Source organism: Aquarana catesbeiana, linkage group LG08, assembly GCF_042186555.1.
Source record: "Aquarana catesbeiana isolate 2022-GZ linkage group LG08, ASM4218655v1, whole genome shotgun sequence".
Taxonomy (NCBI): Eukaryota; Metazoa; Chordata; class Amphibia; order Anura; family Ranidae; genus Aquarana; species Aquarana catesbeiana.
In genome coordinates, this window is record NC_133331.1 from 10,584,112 (window position 1) to 10,604,813 (window position 20,702).

The 20,702-nt window shown below is 47.0% G+C and overlaps 1 protein-coding gene across 1 annotated transcript in view; it reads right to left on the minus strand.

Moving 5' to 3' along the window:
- The window catches only part of ARMH3 (armadillo like helical domain containing 3), a 213,076-nt gene extending 196,899 nt beyond the window's left edge, over positions 1 to 16,177 (minus strand). Inside the window, exon 1 of the mRNA XM_073595364.1 lies at positions 15,963 to 16,177. The gene's annotated coding sequence lies outside the window, so the exon portion shown is untranslated. The remainder of the gene's footprint in view (positions 1 to 15,962) is intronic.
- Between the last annotated feature and the right edge of the window lie 4,525 nt (positions 16,178 to 20,702).

The following is a 20,702-nucleotide window of genomic DNA, read 5'->3' on the forward strand; positions in this document are numbered from 1 at the left end:
CCTGACTAGCATGGCACACAAGAGCTGCTCTGTAAATACAACACCTGTAGAAGCCGCTGACAAAGACTGGACCGTCTCACACAGTGTTTATAAACATTGTTCAGAGGGGGAGTTAGGCCGCGTTCACACTGGCCTTATTAAGAGCAGGCGTTAAAAACGCCCCTCAAATTTTCTACACTTACAGGAAATCTAACATCAGCGACGGCCCCTATTAGGAATTGATTTAAATATATTCCCCTACACAATTTTCGGACAGCGGTGACTAATAACTTGATGGCCGCAAGACTTACGATCACCTGACTATGGAGACCTAAGGATGCCCCCCAATCTTTCTGGAGTCATCGGAGTAAATACACAAGCTCAATGCGAGATTTTGATGGTGTGGAGAGTCAGCACGGGGCAGGGTTAATTAAGGGGCAGCAGGGGAGGGCACCCCCCACCACGCTCCAGTGCCCTCCGCCGCTTACCGGTGCCGTCGGCAGCGGCGGGGGCGATCCAGCCCCTCTGCTGGCCAGACATGAAGACGAGTGAGGGGAGGATGGCCCCCACCCGTCTCCATGACATTGCAGGGCGGAAGCGACGTCAAAACGTCACTTCCGCCCATAGCGCTTAAAGAGCCCAGATGATGCCTGTTGAGGCGAAACGCGTCGGACAGTCTAGCTGATTCCGCTGTTACTGTCTTACAAGCTCTGTTTTTATCTTTGGAAATGTGAGTGTAACCTTTATATTTTCTGATTAAATTTCATTCATTCCAGACAGAATTACGCTATGCGCCCTCCTTTTTCTTTCCATATCTAATGGTTGGGATGCCTGCCCTATATATTGTCCTATCTGCTGATGTCTACTGGTCTGAAGACCCCCTGGAGATTGAGCCTTTGCTGTGAGTCTGAACCATCCCTGGTATAAACACAAAAGCCTGACTGACTCATTAGGTGTACACCTGAGTTCAATCGTTCCAGTAAGCGATCGGTGACTTTGGCGGTGGATCTTCTATCAATTTTCACTAAATTATGTGACATTTACAGTCTGATATATTATTTTTCGATACACCTGGATTGTTTTTTTTTTCATTTTACTGGACTACTTTTTGGTTTATCACTATTAGGACCTACATTGGTCCCCGTATTTTCACTTATGGACATTTACTTATTTTTGTACATTTTATTCAATAGAATTGTACTCGTATTTTAGCTCTGCACTTCACTTTAACATACATAGCAAGGGCCGTTTTTTTTTTTTTTTTTTTTTTTTTGTTTTTTTAAATGACAATTTTTTTTTTTTTTTTATTGCATTTTAGTGTAAATACGAGATCTGAGGTCTTTTTGACCCCCAGATCTCATATTTAAGAGGTCCTGTCATGCTTTTTTTTCTATTACAAGGATGTAATAGAAATGTAGATGTTTACATTCCTTGTAATAGGAATAAAAGTGACACAATTTTTTTTTAAAACAGTGTAAAAATTAAAAATAAAAAAGGTAAAATTAAAAAAAAAAAAAAAAATTTAAACGCGCCCCGTCCCCGCGAGCTCGCGTGCAGATGCAAACGCATACATGAGCAGTGCCCGCATATGAAAACGGTGTTCAAACCACACATGTGAGGTATCGCCACGATCGGTAGAGCGAGAGCAATAATTCTAGCCCTAGACCTCCTCTGTAACTCAAAACATGCAACCTGTAGAATTTTTTTAAACGTCGCCTATGGAGATTTTTAAGGGTAAAAGTTTGTCGCCATTCCACGAGCGGGGCGCAATTTCGAAGCGTGCCATGTTGGGTATCAATTTACTTGGCGTAACGTTATCTTTCACAATATAACAAAAATTGGGCTAACTTTACTGTTGTCGTATTTTTTAATTCAAAAAAAGTGTATTTTTTTTTTTTAAAGTGCGTTCATAAGACCGCCGCGCAAATATGGTGTGGCAAAAAGTATTGCAATGATCGCCATTTTATTCTCTAGGGCGTTATAAAAAAAAAATGTATAACATTTGGGGGTTCTAAGTAATTTTCTAGCCAAAAAAAAATGTTTTTAACTTGTAACCAACACATCTAAAAAAGAGGCCTGGTCCTTAAGTGGTTAAAAGGGCCGTCTTGTACTGCTAAGAAGAGTTTTTGTGTTGTTTGAACTGCCTATAAAAAGACAAAGCTTGTCCATTTTCTGTTGCTTTTTGCTGAATAAAGCCTTTTAAGTTGACCGTACTGTCCGAGCCGGCTTGTCACCCCCTTACAAATTGGTGGAGAATGCGGCTTGTCACCCCCTTGATCTCTTACAAATTGGTGGAGAATGCGGCTTGTCACCCCCTTGATCTCTTACAAATTGGTGGAGAATGCGGCTTGTCACCCCCTGATCTCTTACAAATTGGTGGAGAATGCGGCTTGTCACCCCCTGATCTCTTACAAATTGGTGGAGAATGCGGCTTGCCACCCTCTGATGTCTTACAAATTGGTGGAGAATGCGGCTTGTCACCCCCTGATCTCTTACAAATTGGTGGAGAATGCGGGCAGTTTGAGGGGTAAAGGCCAATCCCATGTCCTGGGTGAAAGCTGCACAGGCTGTGAAGTCTTCAGGACAAGCCATGGAGGAGCTAATTAAACAATTAGCAATAGCTAATACAACAACAACAACAGGAAACAAACCCGCTTACTGGTTGAACAGCTAGCAGGACTGCAAAAGGCGGTGACCCAGCAGGCTGAAATGATGAGAGGTGATCCTGCTGTAAAGAGTGCCCCCCCCCCCCGGAAGGCAGTGCAACGGACTATGCAAAAGATGACAGCCACAGATAATGTTGAAGGTTATATGGCAATGTTTGAAAGGATTGCAACAAGGGAAGGTCTCCCTGAGAAAGACTGGGCGGATGTGCTGGCTCCTTTCCTGACTGCAGATCCTCAACAGGCCTATTGTGATTTGGCCTCCGAATCGGCACAGGACTATAAACCGCTTAAGGCCAAAATTTTAGCCAGGCTGGGAGTGACTGAGGCTCTAAGGGCAAACCGTGTTCATGTCTGGCCCTTTGACAGAGCTAAGCCTGCCCGTGCGCAACTGTATCGTCTAATGCACTTGTTCCAGGATTGGCTGGAACCAGAGGAGAAGACCTCCACTCGGATTGTAGAGCGTGTTCCACTGGATCGCTTTTTGTAGGGTCTTCCTAAGGAGCTGCACCGGTGGGTGGCTCAGTCCGAGCCTCAGTCCCTGGATGAGATGGCTGCTGCTGTTGAGCACCACAGTTGTGCAGAAAGTGTCCAGGAGAGTCCCTCTATTACCGGAGAGATGGCCCGTTCTAAGGAAGTACGTTCCAGCGCCAAGATGGCACGGGTTGAACGCATGGTGTCTGCTCGGGTGCCTGACACTCCCGGCTAGGAGCACCCCAAACGACAAACCCTCCTGAGAGTCGGCAAGGAGAACGGGAACCCCGTGAGGTTCGTTGTTGGTCCTGCCAACAACTGGGTCATATGGCGGCCCAGTGTCCAAGGCGGGAGGAGCCAATGGAATGTGACATGGCTCGACGTGGCTCTATGTTTGCCAGTGGTCCCATGAACAATCTAAGCCCACTTGAGAGTGTGGTGCGGGTTAATGGGCAGGAGGTTGTAGCACTTCTTGACTCGGGCGGTGGGGTTACCCTGATCCGATCGGACAGGTTTTAGGGAAATCTGATAACCAGGAAAAAGATTGGAGTGGTCTCTGTACATGGGGTTGTCAAGGACTATCCAATGGCCCATGTAACCCTGTCCACAACCGCAGGAACTGCTACGCTGAGAGTTGGGCTGATCCTGGGGTTACCCCGTGATTTGCTAATTGGGCGAGACTGCCCCCCCTATTTTGGGACTTGTGTGAACAAAAGTTCAAAGGTTCAGGGGCCTCCCCTAAAAAAGGAGAAACCCCCCATGTGAAGTGTTAAATACTGTGTTGCAGGAGGTAAACAGTAAAGAAATCTGTCAGATGCGTGAACCTGCAGGAGCTGACCTAGATCCTCTGGAGGTGTTTGTAGGATTGGAGGCAGAGAGTTCTCCCTCTGGGCCTGACTTGTCATATCTTGGGGGTTCCCAAAGTTATTTCTTTGGTGCTCAGAGGAAGGACTCCCCTTTGATCAGGGAACAGGTCACTTGAGTGGTGAGCCACTGCAGAAGATATGCGCTCCCCCCGAGTTGCTGTGCATCATACTCTATGCTACAGGGTAGCCAAAAATCGTAACGTGCTTAAACGTGGACATAAACCATTAGCGAGGACCCAGAGGGGGGTTTGCCAACCGGTCTGCCAGGGTCAGAGAGTCTAAACCTGGGGATCAAGTGCTAGTGGTTGAGCCTACTGTGGAGAGCAGGTGTCTCACGGAGGGACGGGAACCCTCTGAGATAGTAGAAAAGGTTGGCGCTGTTCTCAGTGGCAACGAAGGTAGAATCTGTGCTGGCGACTTTTTACAGCCGATGCTACCAGACGACCACATTGAGGACTGCCTGGCTGAATTCGGAAACATGGCATCCTTTAAAAGGTGGCCCAGAAGCCGCTGGGCTGAATTGGTGCAACCGCTCCTCACGGAGGAGTACCAGGAAGTGTACCGCCCAATGGAAACTGATAAAAAAATAACTACGATAGGTTTACAGCAGCAATCCGGTGTAGAAATTACGTGGATTCAGAGTAGGAAGAGGGGCATAGACCTGGGCGGGGGCATTTGGGGAAAAAAAATAAATAAAGAAGATGCCCTTTCTCAGGCCTATGGCCATTGTGGTATAAATTGTCCAGCCCCAGGCTTGCCACGGAAGGGGGGGGGGGGGGGGGGGAATATGTGGAGAGGCAGGTAATTTTAAGTTGACTGAACTGTCTGAGTCGTCTTTTCACCCCCTAATCCCTTACAGTAGCCTTTAACTTGCCGCCCATGCTATAGTCAAAAGACGGCTACAGCGCGTGTATTAACCACTTAAGGACCAGCCTCGTTTTGGATTTTAGGTGTTTACATGTTTAAAACAGGTTTTTCTGCTAGAAAATTACTTAGAAGAAAAACCATATATAATGTTTGAGGGTTCTAACACCCTAGAGAATACAATGGCGGTCATTGCAATACTTTTTTTTGCACCGTATTTGCGCAGCGGTCTTATAAGCGCACTTTTTTTGGAAAAAATTCACTTTTTTGAATAAAAAAATAAAACAACAGTAAAGTTATCCCAATTTTTTTTTATATTGTGAAATATAATGTTACACCAAGTAAATTGATACCCAACATGTCATGCTTGAAAATTGCGCCTGCTTGTGGGATGGTCGTCAAACTTTTACCCTCAAAAATCTCCATAGGCGACGTTTAAAAAATTCTACAGGTTGCATATTTTGCGCTACAGAGGAGGTCCAGGGCTAGAATTATTGCTCTCGCTCTACCGGTCGCTGTGATACCTCACATGTGTGGTTTGACCACCGTTTTCATATGCGGGCGCTACTCGCGTATGCGTTCGCTTCTGCGCGAGCTCGTCGGGACAGGGGGGGTTTTAAAAATTTTTTTTTATTATTTTTATTATTTATTTTAAAATATTTTATTTATTTTTACACTGTTTAAAAAAAAAAAAAAAAAAAATTGTGTCACTTTTATTCCTATTACAAGGAATGTAAACATCCCTTGTAATCGAAAAAAGCATGACAGGACCTCTTAAATATGAGATCTGGGGGTCAAAAAGACCTCAGATCTCATATTTACACTAAAATGCAATAAAAAAAAAAAAGTCATTTAGAAAAATGACATTTGAAAAAATATGCCTTTAAGAGGCGTGGACGGAAGTGACGTTTTGACGTCGCTTCCGCCCAGCAGTATCATGGAGACGAGTGAGCGCCATCTTGGCCTCACTCGTCTCCTGACACACAACGGCAGAGGACGCGATCGCCTCCGCCGCTACCGACGGCTCCGGTAAGCGGCAGAGGGCACCGGATCGCGGCGCGAGGGGGGGGGGGCCCTCTCCCGCCACCGATAAAAGTGATCTCGCAGCGAATCCGCCGCAGGGACCACTTTTATCTGAAAGCCGGCCGCCGCACGAAAACGGGGATACCGGGGTTATGGCAGCTAGCTGCTGCCATAACAACGATATCCCCGTTCAAACTTAGGACGTATATAGTCGTGCGGCGGTCGGGAAGTGGTTAATTGCCGGGAGGACGTCCCTGCGGGCACGCTCTGTGATCACCGAGTCTATGAGATTCAGCTGATCACAGCTCCTAGTAAGGGATCGATCCCGTCCCCTTCCCACGTGATCGGCTGTTAGCCATTGACGCTGACCACGTAATGTAAACAGAAGCTCGGTAATCGGCATTTTTTTTTTTCCCCTCAAAAGATAAAAGCCGATCACCGACTTCTGTCAGAGGGACATTGATCCCTCACACAGAAGGCCGTGGCTGCATTTTCTGTGCCCACCAGTGTCAGCTGCCAGTGCCACCTACCAGTGCCCAGAGTGCCACCCATCAGTGTCTCATAATCAGTGGTGCCTATCAGTGCCACCTACCAGTGCCCATCATTGCCCCCATCAGTGCCACCTCTCAATGACCATCAGCTCACATCAGTGAAGGAGAAAAATTACCCGTTTTTAAAATTTTATAACAAACTATGAGAGTTTTGTTGTTTTTTTTTTTTTTCTAAATTTTCAGTCCCTTTTTGTTTTATTTAGCAAAAAATAAAAAACCCAGCAGCAATTCAATACCACCAAAAGAAAGCTGTGCCCGTCCTCCTATTCCGATCGCGTGGTGACGTCACTACGTGCCTTCCTTCGAGGAAGGCACGTAGTGACGTCACCACGCGATCGGAGTAGGAGGACGGGCTCCGTTTTATTTATGCCGGCTGGCTTTCTTATATGTGATGTTATCGCTTCCTAACTGTAAGTGTATTACTTGATTCTATTAAAATATGTTCAGAATATATTACATATCGCACTGTATGCTGCTTCTCTTTTATCAGTGCATTTAAGAACCAATTTTTCAGCGCGGTATCTTCTTTTGCATATACTGTTTATGATATACTTACTGCAGTTGTCATGCAAAGTGTGACAGCGCTGAAAGCTGAAAATTGGTGTGGGCAGGAAGGGGGGTTTAAGTGCCCGGTATGCAAGTGGTTAAAAATCTCTCTGTGGTCAGATATAAGAAGCGATGGCAAAATTGGATCTCACACCCCCCAGAGCTTCCAACTTCCTTAATAACCACTTGCCGCCCGCCATATAGCAAAATGAGGGCGGCAAAGTGGTTTCAATATCCTGACCGGACGTCATATGACGTGATCAGGATATTGAGCCCGGGGGGGGCGCGCATCGCGGCGATCGTTGTTGCGGGGTGTCTGTCTGACACCCCGCAACTCCGATCTTGGTAAAGAGCCTCTGAAGGAGACTCTTTACCACGTGATCAGCCGTGTCCAATCACGGCTGATCACAGTGTAAACAGGAAGAGCCGGTGATCGGCTTTTCCTCACTCACGTCTGACAGAGTAGAGGAGAGCCGATCGGCTGCTCTCCTGAAGGGGGGGGGGGGTTCTGTGCTGATTGTTTATCAGCACAGCCCCCTATCGGATCCCACCCAGGACCACCAAGGAAGCCGCCCAGGACCACCAGGATGGCCACCACACTGGATCACCAGGTATGCCAGCTAGACCCCCAGGGAAATACCAATATGTGCCCAGGCAGCTGCCAATCTGTGCCCAGGTAGCTGCTAATCAGTGCCCACTCCAATGCCTACCACTGCCAGTGCCACCAGGGATGCCTATCAGTGCCTCATATCAGTGCCGCGTATCAGTGCCATGTATCAGTGCCCAGCAGTGCCGCCTATCAATGCCACCCTATCAGTGCCCAGCAGTGCCGCCTTTCAGTGCCACCCATGAGTGCCCATCAGTGCCGCCTATCAATGCCCATCAGTGCTGCATATCAGTGCCGCCTACCAGTGTCCACCAGTGCTGCCTACCAGTGCCCATCGTCAGTGCCCGCTCATCGGTGCCACCTCATCGGTGTCGCCGTATCAGCGCCTGTCAGTGCCGCCTTATCAGTGCCCATCAGTTAAAGAGAAAACTTACTTATTTACAATTTTTTTAACAGAAACAAAAGCAAAACTTTTATTTTTTTTTCTAAATTTTCGGTCTTTTTTTATTTGTTTAGCAAAAAATAAAAACCACAGAGGTGATCAAATACCACCAAAAGAAAGCTCTATTTGTGGGAACAAAATGATAAAAATGTAGTTTGGGTACAGTGTCACATGACCGCGCAATTGTCATTCAAAGTGCGACAGCGCTGAAAATTGGCCTGGGCAGGAAGGTATATAAGTGCCCTGTATTGAAGTGGTTAAAGATTCTATAAAAACACTATAAATGGTAACATTTTCGGGCTATAATGAGGTTCTATACTGAGGACTATTTTTTGTTAAATGTCTACAATTCCCCAACCTTTATCTAAACGTTTCAGGACCATTATGCCCCGTACACACGGTCGGATTTTCCAACGGGAAACGTTCGATGGGAGCTTGTTGTCGGAAATTCCGTCCGTGTGTGGGCTCCATCGGACATTTTCCGCCGGAATTCCCGCCAAACAAAAATTCGAGATCTGGATCTCAAATTTTCCGACAACAAAATCCGTTGTCGGAAATTCCGATCGTGTGCACACAATTCCGACGCACAAAGTCCCACGCATGCTCGGAATCAAGCAGAAGAGCCGCGCCGGGCTATTGAACTTCATTTTTTCTTTTTGTTGTCGGAATGTGCGATCGTGTGTACGCGGCGTTAGAGTCTCTCTTTATACCGGACCGGTGTACAGTGTGTCCCCCCAATGGGGTGAGCGGGGAATATAAATCTAAGCACCAGACATTGATATCACGTTGTTTATGATGGGAATTATCAGGTATGATTACAAATATTCAGATTACTGGCAAGATATTGGGAAATGTTAAGTAACCCGACAGTTACTACTCCATGTATTTCATTTCCTTCTCTTATTGTTATATAGAAAAAAAACTGGCCCAAGTTACACATCTACTCTCAAGAATTAAAGTATACTTAGCTGATAACATTAAAACATACATACAACAATATATATATATATATATATATATATATATATATATATATATATATATATATATATATATATACATATACACACACACACACACACACACACACACACACACACACACACACACACACAATGTATATATATATATATATATATATTAGTCCTTATAAAACAGGGCACTGTACAGGGGGATCGGCATGGCACAGTATAGGGGGAGCAGGGCACAGTGCAAGAGTCAGCATGGCACAGTACAGGCAGTCAGGGGGGCACAGTGCAGGTGGGTCAGGAAGGCACAATGTGGGATGTGGGTGTGTCAGGATCGAACAGTACGTGTGGGGGGGGGGGGGTAAGGAGGGCACTGTGTGGGTGGGTCAAGTGATCAGAGTACAGGGGGTCAGTAGGTCACATTGTGAGTGGATCAGGAGGGATCAATACTGGGAGGGGGGGGGTCAGGAGGACACAGTCTGTGGGGGGGGTGGGGTCAGGAGGACACAGTCTGTGGGGGGGGTGGGGTCAGGAGGACACAGTCTGTGGGGGGGGTGGGGTCAGGAGGACACAGTCTGTGGGGGGGGTGGGGTCAGGAGGACACAGTCTGTGGGGGGGGTGGGGTCAGGAGGACACAGTCTGTGGGGGGGGGGGTCAGGAGGACACAGTCTGTGGGGGGGGGGGGGTCAGGAGGACACAGTCTGTGGGGGGGGGGTCAGGAGGACACAGTCTGTGGGGGGGGGGTCAGGAGGACACAGTCTGTGGGGGGGGGGTCAGGAGGACACAGTCTGTGGGGGGGGGGGTCAGGAGGACACAGTCTGTGGGGGGGGGGGTCAGGAGGACACAGTCTGTGGGGGGGGGTCAGGAGGACACAGTCTGTGGGGGGGGGTCAGGAGGACACAGTCTGTGGGGGGGGGTCAGGAGGACACAGTCTGTGGGGGGGGGTCAGGAGGACACAGTCTGTGGGGGGGGGTCAGGAGGACACAGTCTGTGGGGGGGGGTCAGGAGGACACAGTCTGTGGGGGGGGGTCAGGAGGACACAGTCTGTGGGGGGGGGTCAGGAGGACACAGTCTGTGGGGGGGGGGGTCAGGAGGACACAGTCTGTGGGGGGGGGGGTCAGGAGGACACAGTCTGTGGGGGGGGGTCAGGAGGACAGTCTGTGGGGGGGGGTCAGGAGGACACAGTCTGGGGGGGGGGGTGTCAGGAGGACACAGTCTGGGGGGGGGGGTGTCAGGAGGACACAGTCTGTGGGGGGGGGGGGTGTCAGGAGGACACAGTCTGTGGGGGGGGGGGGTGTCAGGAGGACACATTGTAGGTGGATCAGAAGAGGACAGTACGCGGGGTCAGGAGGGCACAGTACAGGGGGCAGTAGGGCACAGTACAGGGGGCAGTAGGGCACAGTACAGGGGGCAGTAGGGCACAGTACGCGGGGGCAGTAGGGCACAGTACAGGGGGCAGTAGGGCAAAGTGTGGTTCATGAAGAATCCCCCAAGGCGGAGCATTTTACTGCCTGTGTGGGTGAGATTTGTACTAATCCAATCCCCACCAGCCCTTCTCCCCTATCCCTCTCAGACGCTTCCATCACATGAGACGGATGGGGGGGGGGAAGGGCCGTCAGCGGATCGGAGCAGTACACCTCCTGCCAGCACAAGAGTCAGCCCAATGTACATCACCGCCCAGGTGTGCCCATGCGTTAAGATGACCCTGACAGCCAGGCCAGTCTGCTGGGGCCAATGTCATCACACGCCCAGATGGTGGTGCCCAGCAGTAGCAGCCTAGGAAGAGAAGACAGACTTTCCAGAGCCAATATATGTCAGAAAACAAAGTAACAGTTAAGAGGATACAAGAGTTTTATTAATTATTAGGAAGGCAGCCGTCCCTCCCAGCATGACTTGTAGTGCCAGAGCAGCCTGGGAGGCACAGGGCGCCATCTACTGTCCTGACTGGCAAATTTCCGCAACGCTCAGGGCATAAAAGTTATCCAGGCCTCCCAATTACTGTCAAGGGTTTGTGAATTCCTCCCCCCATCCCTGGGCTCTCCCACTCATTTGGGGGGCCCACAACAAATGGGTTTAGGATTGCGGGTGACAGCGGCTCAGGAAACATCCTTTGTACAATCTGCTCTTCTGACTGTGAACCTGGAAGCTCTCGGCTCCGAGCACTTCCAGGGTCAGAGCGATCGAAATGCCGAGTAAACCGCTGATCCAACACAGTCCTCCACCAGAGGGCAGAGGAGACACGGGGGGGGGGGGGCGCTCTAGTAGTAAATAGACCTGTCACCTGCCAATGAGATCATATGGGAGGCATGATAGTGATAGCAATAAAGCTAAATGAAAAAATAAATAAAAAGATTAAAAAAAAAAAAAAAAAGTCAAATCAGAATAAAATGTTATATTTTACCAAAACATGGGGAAATATATTATGTTTGGGTGCACTAAAATTAATTTTAGAGCATTTTTTTCTTTGTAGGCATTTCCACGTGCTGTTGTGGCTATGGGAGAGGAAGTGAAGGGAAATCTCTCCAATGGGAATACAGAGGACAAAAAAAAAAAGAAAAAAAAGGACAGGGGTTATATCCTCCCTTACTCTATCCAAAATGAAAAAAATGTTCATTTTTTAAAATTTTAATGTTATAATAATATAAAAATAAAAAAATATATAAAGTTTGTATTTTTTTATATTTTAATAATATGTATAAAAAAAAAAGAAAAAAAAAAGATTACATTACAAAAAAAAGATTACATTTTTTTTTTTTTAATGTTTTAATGATAAAAGAAAAAAAAAAAAAAAGAAGGTGTTGACTTAATAGTGTTAAATGAGTTACATTTTTTTTAAATGTAACTGTTATAATAATATAAAAATGAATATATATATATATATATATATATATATATAAAAAGTTTGCATTTTATTATTTTAATAATAATAAAAAAAAAGAAAAGTGTTGGACTTTAGTTCTACTTAAAAGTGTTCAATTGGTTACATTTTTAAAATTTAAATGTTATAACAATAATATAATATAAAAATAAAAATAAAAATATATAAAAAGTTTGCATTTTTTTATGTTTTATTAATATTAAAAAAAAAAAGTTTGCATTCTTTTTTATTTAAATATTATAATTAGATAAAAAATAAAAAGTTTTGCCTTTAGTTCTACTTTAAAGTGGAACTCCAGGAATGATCTAGTTTTGCCCAGCTGGCTCAATGTAAGTACCCGATAGCGGGGGATGCTGTGACAGTCGGGCGCTACTACAGGGATCACCACAATCTTCCGGGTCCACGGGGGAGGGGGACGAGGTCATTCGCCGCCTGGTGCCATTCACATAACACCTCAAAGATATAACACAAATCATTGAATACGCAATGATTTCCGATTGGAAAAGGTGGAGATCGCGACGTCACTTCCCCTCTCCTGCACCTCTACCAATCAGAGATCACCTTGCATTCATTGAAAAAATAAAAAAAAAAATTAAAAAAAAAAGGTGTTCTATGAATGGTGGAGAGGAAAGTCAGTCATGCAGTCATGTCACAATCTCCACCTCGTCCAATCAGAAAACACATTGCATTTAATGGGAGGGGGGAGATGTAAAGTTTCTCACAAAAGTAAGTACACCCCTCACATTTTTGTAAATCTTTTCATGTGACAACACTGAAGAAATGACACTTGTCTACAATGTAAAGTAGTGAGTTTACAGCTTGTATAACAGTGTAAATTTGCTGTCCCCTCAAAATAACTCAACACACAGCCATTAATGTCTAAACCGCTGGCAACAAAAGTCAGTACACCCCTAAGGGAAAGTGTCCAAATTGGGTCCCAAAGTGTCAATATTTTGTGTGGCCGCCATTATTTTCCAGCACTGCCTTAACCCTCTTGGGCATGGAGGTCACCAGAGCTTCACAGGTTACCACTGGAGTCCTCTTCCCCTCCTCCATGACGACATCACAGAGCTGGTGGATGTTAGAGACCTTGTGCTCCTCCACCTTCCGTTTGAGGATGTCCCACAGATGATCAATAGGGTTTAGGTCTGGAGACATGCTTGGCCAGTCCATCACCTTTACCCTCAGCTTCTTTAGCAAGGCAGTGGTGGTCTTGGAGGAGTGTTCGGGGTGGTTATCATGTTGGAATACTGCCCTGCGGCCCAGTCTCTGAAGGGAGGGGATCATGCTCTGCTTCAGTATGTCACAGTACATGTTGGCATTCATGGTTCCCTCAATGATCTGTAGCTCCCCAGTGCCGGCAGCACTCATGCAGCCCCAGACCATGACACTCCCACCACCATGCTTGACTGTAGACAAGACACACTTGTCTTTGTCCTCCTCACCTGGTTGCCCCCACACACACTTGTCACCATCTGAACCAAATAAGTTTATCTTGGTCTCATCAGACCACAGGACATGGTTCCAGTAATCCATGTCCTTAGTCTGCTTGTCTTCAGCAAACTGTTTGTGGGCTTTCTTGTACATCATCTTTAGAAGAGGCTTCCTTCTGGGATGACTGCCATGCAGACCAATTTGATGCAGTGTGCGGCGTATGGTCTGAGCACTGACAGGCTGACCCCCCACCCCTTCAACCTCTGCAGCAATGCTGGCAGCACTCATACGTCTATTTCCCAAAGACAACCTCTGGATATGACGCTGAGCACGTGACCTCAACTTCTTTGGTGGACCATGGTGAGGCCTGTTCTGAGTGGAACCTGTCCTGTTATACCGCTGTATGGTCTTGGCCACCGTGCTGCAGCTCAGTTTCAGGGTCTTGGCAATCTTCTTATAGCCTAGGCCATCTTTATGTAGAGCAACAATTCTTTTTTTCAGATCCTTAGAGAGTTCTTTGCCATGAGGTGCCATGTTGAACTTCCAGTGACCAGTATGAGAGAGTGAGAGCGATAACACCAAATTTAACACACCTGCTCCCCATTCACACCTGAGACCTTGTAACACTAACAAGTCACATGACACCGGGGAGGGAAAATGGCTAATTGGGCCCAATTTGGACACTTTCCCTTAGGGGTGTACTGACTTTTGTTGCCAGTGGTTTAGACATTAATGGCTGTGTGTTGAGTTATTTTGAGGGGACAGCAAATTTACACTGTTATACAAGCTGTACACTCACTACTTTACATTGTAGACAAGTGTCATTTCTTCAGTGTTGTCACATGAAAAGATAGAAGAAAAGATTTACAAAAACGTGAGGGGTGTACTTACTTTTGTGAGATACTGTATGTTGTATAAAAAAAAAAAAAGAAGAAGGAAGAAGAAAGGTGTGGCTCTAACTCATATGAAACTTAATTTTACAACATAAAATTGTAAATTCACATATAACATCCAATAGTAAAAAGTGATATGAAAATTTGCAAATAAAGTCCAAATCAATTTCTTCAAAATAAATTCATAAAAAAAAGTCCAATCACCGTGAAAAAAATTAAAAAATAACAAATGATGAATGGCGGTGGTGACATCACAACGATTGCCAACTCGCCCAATCAGAGAACACCTTATATTTTTTTCAGTGAACACACAATGATTTCTGATTGGACAAAGTGGAGATTGTGACATCACTGCCCCTTTCCTGCACGTCATCCAATCAGAGAACACCTTACAGTCATTGAAAAAAATAAAAATAAATAAATGGTGACATCATGATTGCCACCTTGTCCAATCGGAAAACACCTTGTATTCATTGAATGGGAGGGGGGGTCAGGCATTCTATGAATGGCAGCGGTGAAGAGGAGGGGCAATGACATCATGACTGCCACCTTGTCCAATCAGCGAATACCTTGCACTAACTGAAGGAAAAAAGATATTCTATGAATGGTGGGGACGTCACGCTTGCCACTTCATCCAATCAGAGAACACCTTGCAGTAATTGAGGGGAAAAAAGGCGTTCTATGAATGGTGGTGAAGAGGAGGGGGTGATAACATCATGCTCAACACCTCGTCCAATCAGAAAACAACTTGCATTGAGGGGGAGGGGGGGGCGTTCTATGAATGGCAGCGGTGAAGAGGAGGGGGGATGACACCCTGATTGCCACTTTATCCAATCAGAGAACACATTGCATTCAATGAGAACTGTCCTATGAATGGCGGTGCAGAGGGAGTGACACCCCCTCCCCCCGCGCAGAGCCAGAAAATGGCGGCGATCGCTGCTGCTGCTACTACTACAGCAATCTTCCACCTCCCCTGTCTGGCACAGGTCAGTATAGGTCGGTACAGCTCAGTACAGCTAAGTACAGCTCAGTACAGCCTGGTATAGGTCGGTACAGGTCAGTAAAGCTCGATACAGGTAGCTACAGCTCAGTACAGCTCAGTACAGCTCAGTACAGCCTGGTATAGGTCGGTACAGGTCAGTAAAGCTTGATACAGCTCAGTACAGGCGAGTACAGCTCAGTACAGGCGAGTACAGCTCAGTACAGGCGAGTACAGCTCAGTACAGGCGAGTACAGCTCAGTACAGGCGAGTACAGCTCAGTACAGGCGAGTACACGTCAGTAAGTACTTATGCCATGCCAAGCTCTACAGATACCTGGAGTTCAGTGCAACAATCATCCCTGGTGATCCCGCCACAAAGAATTCTCCTTCCGGCACTTCCTGTTATGGTGACAACCACGTCCCGGTCACGCTCCTGTGTTGTCACCCCCCTCACATGCGCCCCCTCTTGATGGACCCCTCCAGCGCACGCGCGGTCTGCCATTGTTGGGAAGCAAAGATGTCATTGGTGACAGGAAGGGGCTGAAAGAGGCGGCAGGAGACCCCAGCAGAGAAATCCCAGAAATAAGATTACACAGAGAGGGGATAATATGAGGGGGAGGCCATTGCTGGTGTATCTCCTCAGTGACAGGCCTGTGTGTGGTGGGTATTGGTAATCCTGCTGGGACTTGTGGTGCACCACAGACTGAAGGACACAGGAGATGCCATCTGACTGTTGTGGGACTACAAGTCTCAGCTGACAGATCCCCCTTCCCCCCCCCCCAGCACTACTCACCAACCATCCACGCTCACCCCAGCCCAGGCCCAGCTCCAGACAGGATACAGCGCTGGAATCCGGCAAGTCCTCCTCGAAGGGGTGTCCCTGCTATTATTTTTTAGACCGACGCGCTTTATCCTATGATATTCACCAAGCGGCTCCCCCCGTCATTCCTTGGAGGATGGTACGCCCCACGGACACGCCCTCAACCTCTCGCCTGTCACTCCGCAGCCCCGCCTTACTGCTGACAGAAGAGAGGATTGTAGCAACGCCCACGCCCCCCAGGCAACAATAATAAACGATGATTGGCTGCCCGCTCACGGAAGCCGATTGCTTATTGGAAAAGGGATATAAACCGGAAAAGGCGTAAGGAAGCCACGCCTCCAACGAGCGGCGATTGGCTAGGTGGCCGCAGTGGCCGGTGGGGGGGGGAGTTTGTGATTGGTCGCCCCATTCACGAAAGCGTTCGCTTGGCTGCAGACTGGAGCTCCACCTTTGACAGGAAACATGTGTCCTCCACTCCACTTTTTTTCTATTTATTTATTTTTTTAAATAACTTTAATGCAACAAACATTTATAAGACACGACTGGTGGAAGTGGAGGCCACATGTTTCCTGTCACATCTTACCAGGTATTAAGCTGCAGACTGGAGCTCCACAGGAAACACGTGGCCCCCACATTTTTTTTTTTAAATCAACTTTAGCCTTTTCGCTGCCAGTGTTTCATCAGATTTGGCGACCCGTCGGAATGTGTAACAGAAGTGATGGTCCGTCGCCGCCATCTTGCTACACCCTGCACTCCTCCATAGTAAGGATAACGTGAGAAGGGGGGAAGCGGACATCTTGTTACACCCACCGGAGTTTTGCATTCTGCACTTATTTTTAACAGTAACCCGAGGTTATATAGTAGAATACATTTTTTTTCACACAAATAGAGCTTTCTTTTGGTGGTATTTAATCACCACTGGGTTATTATTTTTTTCTAAAAAAAAATTGAAAAAAAGACCAAACATTTTGAAAAAAAAAAAAAATTCTCCTGAATTCTTTCAAAAAATTTTGTAATAAAAACTAAACTTCATTTACCCAAAACTCATCTGTTTCACTATTTACAACTAGGGTTCATTTACACTTGCTTCGGCTTCAACACGGCTTCGGACAGGCTTTGTTAAAGCTCTCTGAACTGTTACTAAATAAAATGGTTCGCTTTCAGCTTACAGATTACACCTTGCGTTTGCTTTGCTTCAAAAATTATACATGTAGCCCCACCAAAGCCTGATCGAAGCCCCACTGAAGCCCCACCAAAGCCTCAACAAAGCCCCACCGAAGCTCCGCCAAAGCACCATCGAAAGTCCCGCTAAAGCCCCACCGAAGCCTCATCAAAGCCCCACTGAAGCCCCACCAAAGCCTCATCGAATCCTCACCAAAGCCTCGTCAAAGACCCACTGAAGCCTCATCAAACCCTCATCGAAGCCCCACCGAAGCCCCACCAAAGCCTCATCAAAGCCCCACTGAAGCCTCATCAAACCCTCATCGAAGCCCCACCAAAGCCTTATCAAAGCCCCACTGAAGCCCCACCAAAGCCTCATTGAAGCCCCACGGAAGCCCCACCAAAGCCTTATCAAAGCCCCACTGAAGCCCCACCAAAGCCTCATCAAAGCCCCACTGAAGCCCCACCAAAGCCTCATTGAAGCCCCACGGAAGCCTCATCAAACCCTCATCGAAGCCCCACCAAAGCCTCATCAAAGCCCCACTGAAGCCCCACTAAAGCCTCATCAAAGCCCCACTGAAGCCCCACCAAAGCCTCATCAAAGCCCCACTGAAGCTTCATCAAACCCTCATCAAAGCCCCACCAAAGCCCCACTGAAGCCCCGTCAAACCCTCATCGAAGCCCCACTGAAGACCTACCAAACCCTCATCGAAGCCCCACTGAAGCCCCACCAAAGCCTCATCGAAGCCCCACGGAAGCCCGACCAAAGCCTCATCAAAGCCCCACTGAAGCCCCACCAAAGCCTCATCAAAGCCCCACCAAAGCCCCACTGAAGCCCCGTCAAATCCTCATCGAAGACCCACCAAACCCTCATCGAAGCCCCACTGAAGACCTACCAAACCCTCATCGAAGCCCCACGGAAGCCCCACGGAAGCCCCACCAAAGCCTCATCGAAGCCCCATGGAAGCCTGACCAAAGCCTCATCAAACCCCCACTGAAGCCCCACCAAACCCTCATCAAAGCCCCACCAAAGCCCCACTGAAGCCCCGTCAAATCCTCATCGAAGACCCACCAAACCCTCATCGAAGCCCCACTGAAGCCCCACTGAAGCCCCACCAAAGCCCCACCGAAGCCCCACCAAAGCCCCACCAAAGCCCCACCAAAGCCACACCGAAGCCCCACTGAAGCCCCACCAAACCCTCATCAAAGCCCCACTGAAGACCTACCAAACCCTCATCGAAGCCCCACTGAAGCCCCACCAAACCCTCATCGAAGCCCCACTGAAGCCCCACCAAACCCTCATCGAAGCCCCACTGAAGCCCCACCAAACCCCCATCGAAGCCCCACTGAAGCCCCACCCTCATCGAAGCCCCACTGAAGCCCCACCGAAGCCTCATCGAAGCCCCACCAAAGTTTATATAGTGAAATACAGTACTTAGAACTCTGTGTAAATGTTTAGATGTTGAATTTTAAAAGCAGCGAACTTCTGTCCCATTAGCAAACCTGTGAGATCAGGAGGCTAAACGGTCTAACCAGTCATACGGAGTTCTAAGTTCTGTATTTCACTATATAAACTCACTTTACTGTTAAAAAAAAGTGTAAAATGCAAAACTCCGGTGAGTGTGGGGGGCAAAGCTCCCAACTGTCCCTGATTTGGAGCAATGTCCCTCTGTCCCTCATTTCTCCTCATGTGTCCCTCATTTTGCTTTGATCTATAGAGTTATGTATAAAATGCACTTTTTATCTTTCAAAAAGTGTTTCCCGGTGTTAAACCTTTCATCTAATTTCTAAATTGCTGAATTTGTATATTTTTAATAGCCAATATAAAGGAACAGTAGTGGTAAAAAAGTCCCTTGTGGATTTGATTAACCTTTTTTTTGGTTAATTCTCCTTTTAGGGGGTGTGGCAGGGGGTGTGTCCTATGCCTACATACATTTGTTAGTAGGTGTCCCTCATTCCCATCTCAAAATGTTGGGAGGTATGTATTTCACTATATAAACTCACCTTACTGTTAAAAAAAAAAAGTGTAAAATGCAAAACTCCGGTGGGTGTAACAAGATGTTCCCTTCTCAGTGTGCCCTTACTAAGGAGGAGTGCGGGGTGTAGCAAGATGGCGGCGATGGAGCGTCACTTCCGTTACACACTCTGACGGGGTTGCCAAATCTGATGAAACACCACCAGCTCCTGCGACTAACTGGTGTTCCGTCAGATTAGGCGACCCCGTCAGAATTGGTAACGGAAGTGACGTTCCGTCACCGCCATCTTGCTACACCCCGCACTCCTCCATAGTATAGGATACACTGAGAAGGCGGCAAGCAGATATCTTGTTACACCCACCGCCTAATCTGATGAAAATTTCCTTGTTTTACTATATCATATTGTATGTACTCTGGTGTTATGCAAAATATATGGTCACATATATAATCTGATCAAACAGTGGAAAGTATTACGCTGGCTTAAAAAAAAAAAAATCAAACAGCCCTTTAGAAAAGCCGCAATCACACAGGCCTCTAGAAGCCATGCCTTACGGAGCACAGCGATTGGCCAGCCCTGTCTTAGACCCAGGTCCTGATTGGTCAGTCGGTGTTTGCTTTTAAAACTCAACATCTAAACAGTCCGTTGGATTTCTAAATACTGTATTTCACCTTATAAGCTGTGTTTACTGTTAACTGTGAAATGCAAAACTACGGTGGGTGTAACAAGATGTCCGCTTGCCGCCTTCTCAGTATATCCTTACTGTGGAGGAGTGCGGGGTGTAGCAAGATGGCGGCAACAGAACATTACTTTCGTTACCAATTCTGACGGTGTTTCGTCAGATTCGGCGACCCGTCAGAATATGTAGCGGAAGTTACGTTTCGGCGCCGCCATCTTGCTACACCCAGCACTCCTTCACAGTAAGGATACACGAGAAGGGGGAAAGCGGACATCTTGTTACACACACCGGAGTTTTGCATTTTACACTTATTTTTAACAGTAAAGTGAGTTTATATAGTGAAATACAGTACTTAGAACTCCGTCTGACTGGTTAGATGTTGAATTTTAAAAGCAGCAGCAAGCCAGCTCATCTCATAGGTTTGTTAATCTGACAGAACCTCTGCTTTTAAAATTCAACATCTAAACATTCATACGGAGTTCTAAGTACTGTATTTCATTATATAAACTGACTTTACTGTTATAAATATGTGTAAAATGCAAAACTCTGGTGGGTGTAACAAGATGTCCGCTTTCCCCCTCCTTAGTGTATCCTTACTGTGGACGAGTGTGGGGTGTAGCAAGATGGCGGCGACAGGACGTCACTTCCGTAGCAAACTGCGATGGGTCGCCGAATATGTCGTTACACCGCCTTCTCAGTGTATCCTTAATGTGGAGGAGTGCGGGGTGTAGCAAAATGGCGGCGACGGAACCTCACTTCCATTACCAATTCTGACAGATCACCTAATCCGACGAAACACGCTGGTGGAACGCATTACGCTGGCTTATTGGGAGGCGAGTTTCTCTGGCAGCCAATGACAAGAACAAGAAAAATAGAACAAGGCCTGTAGAAGCCGCCCC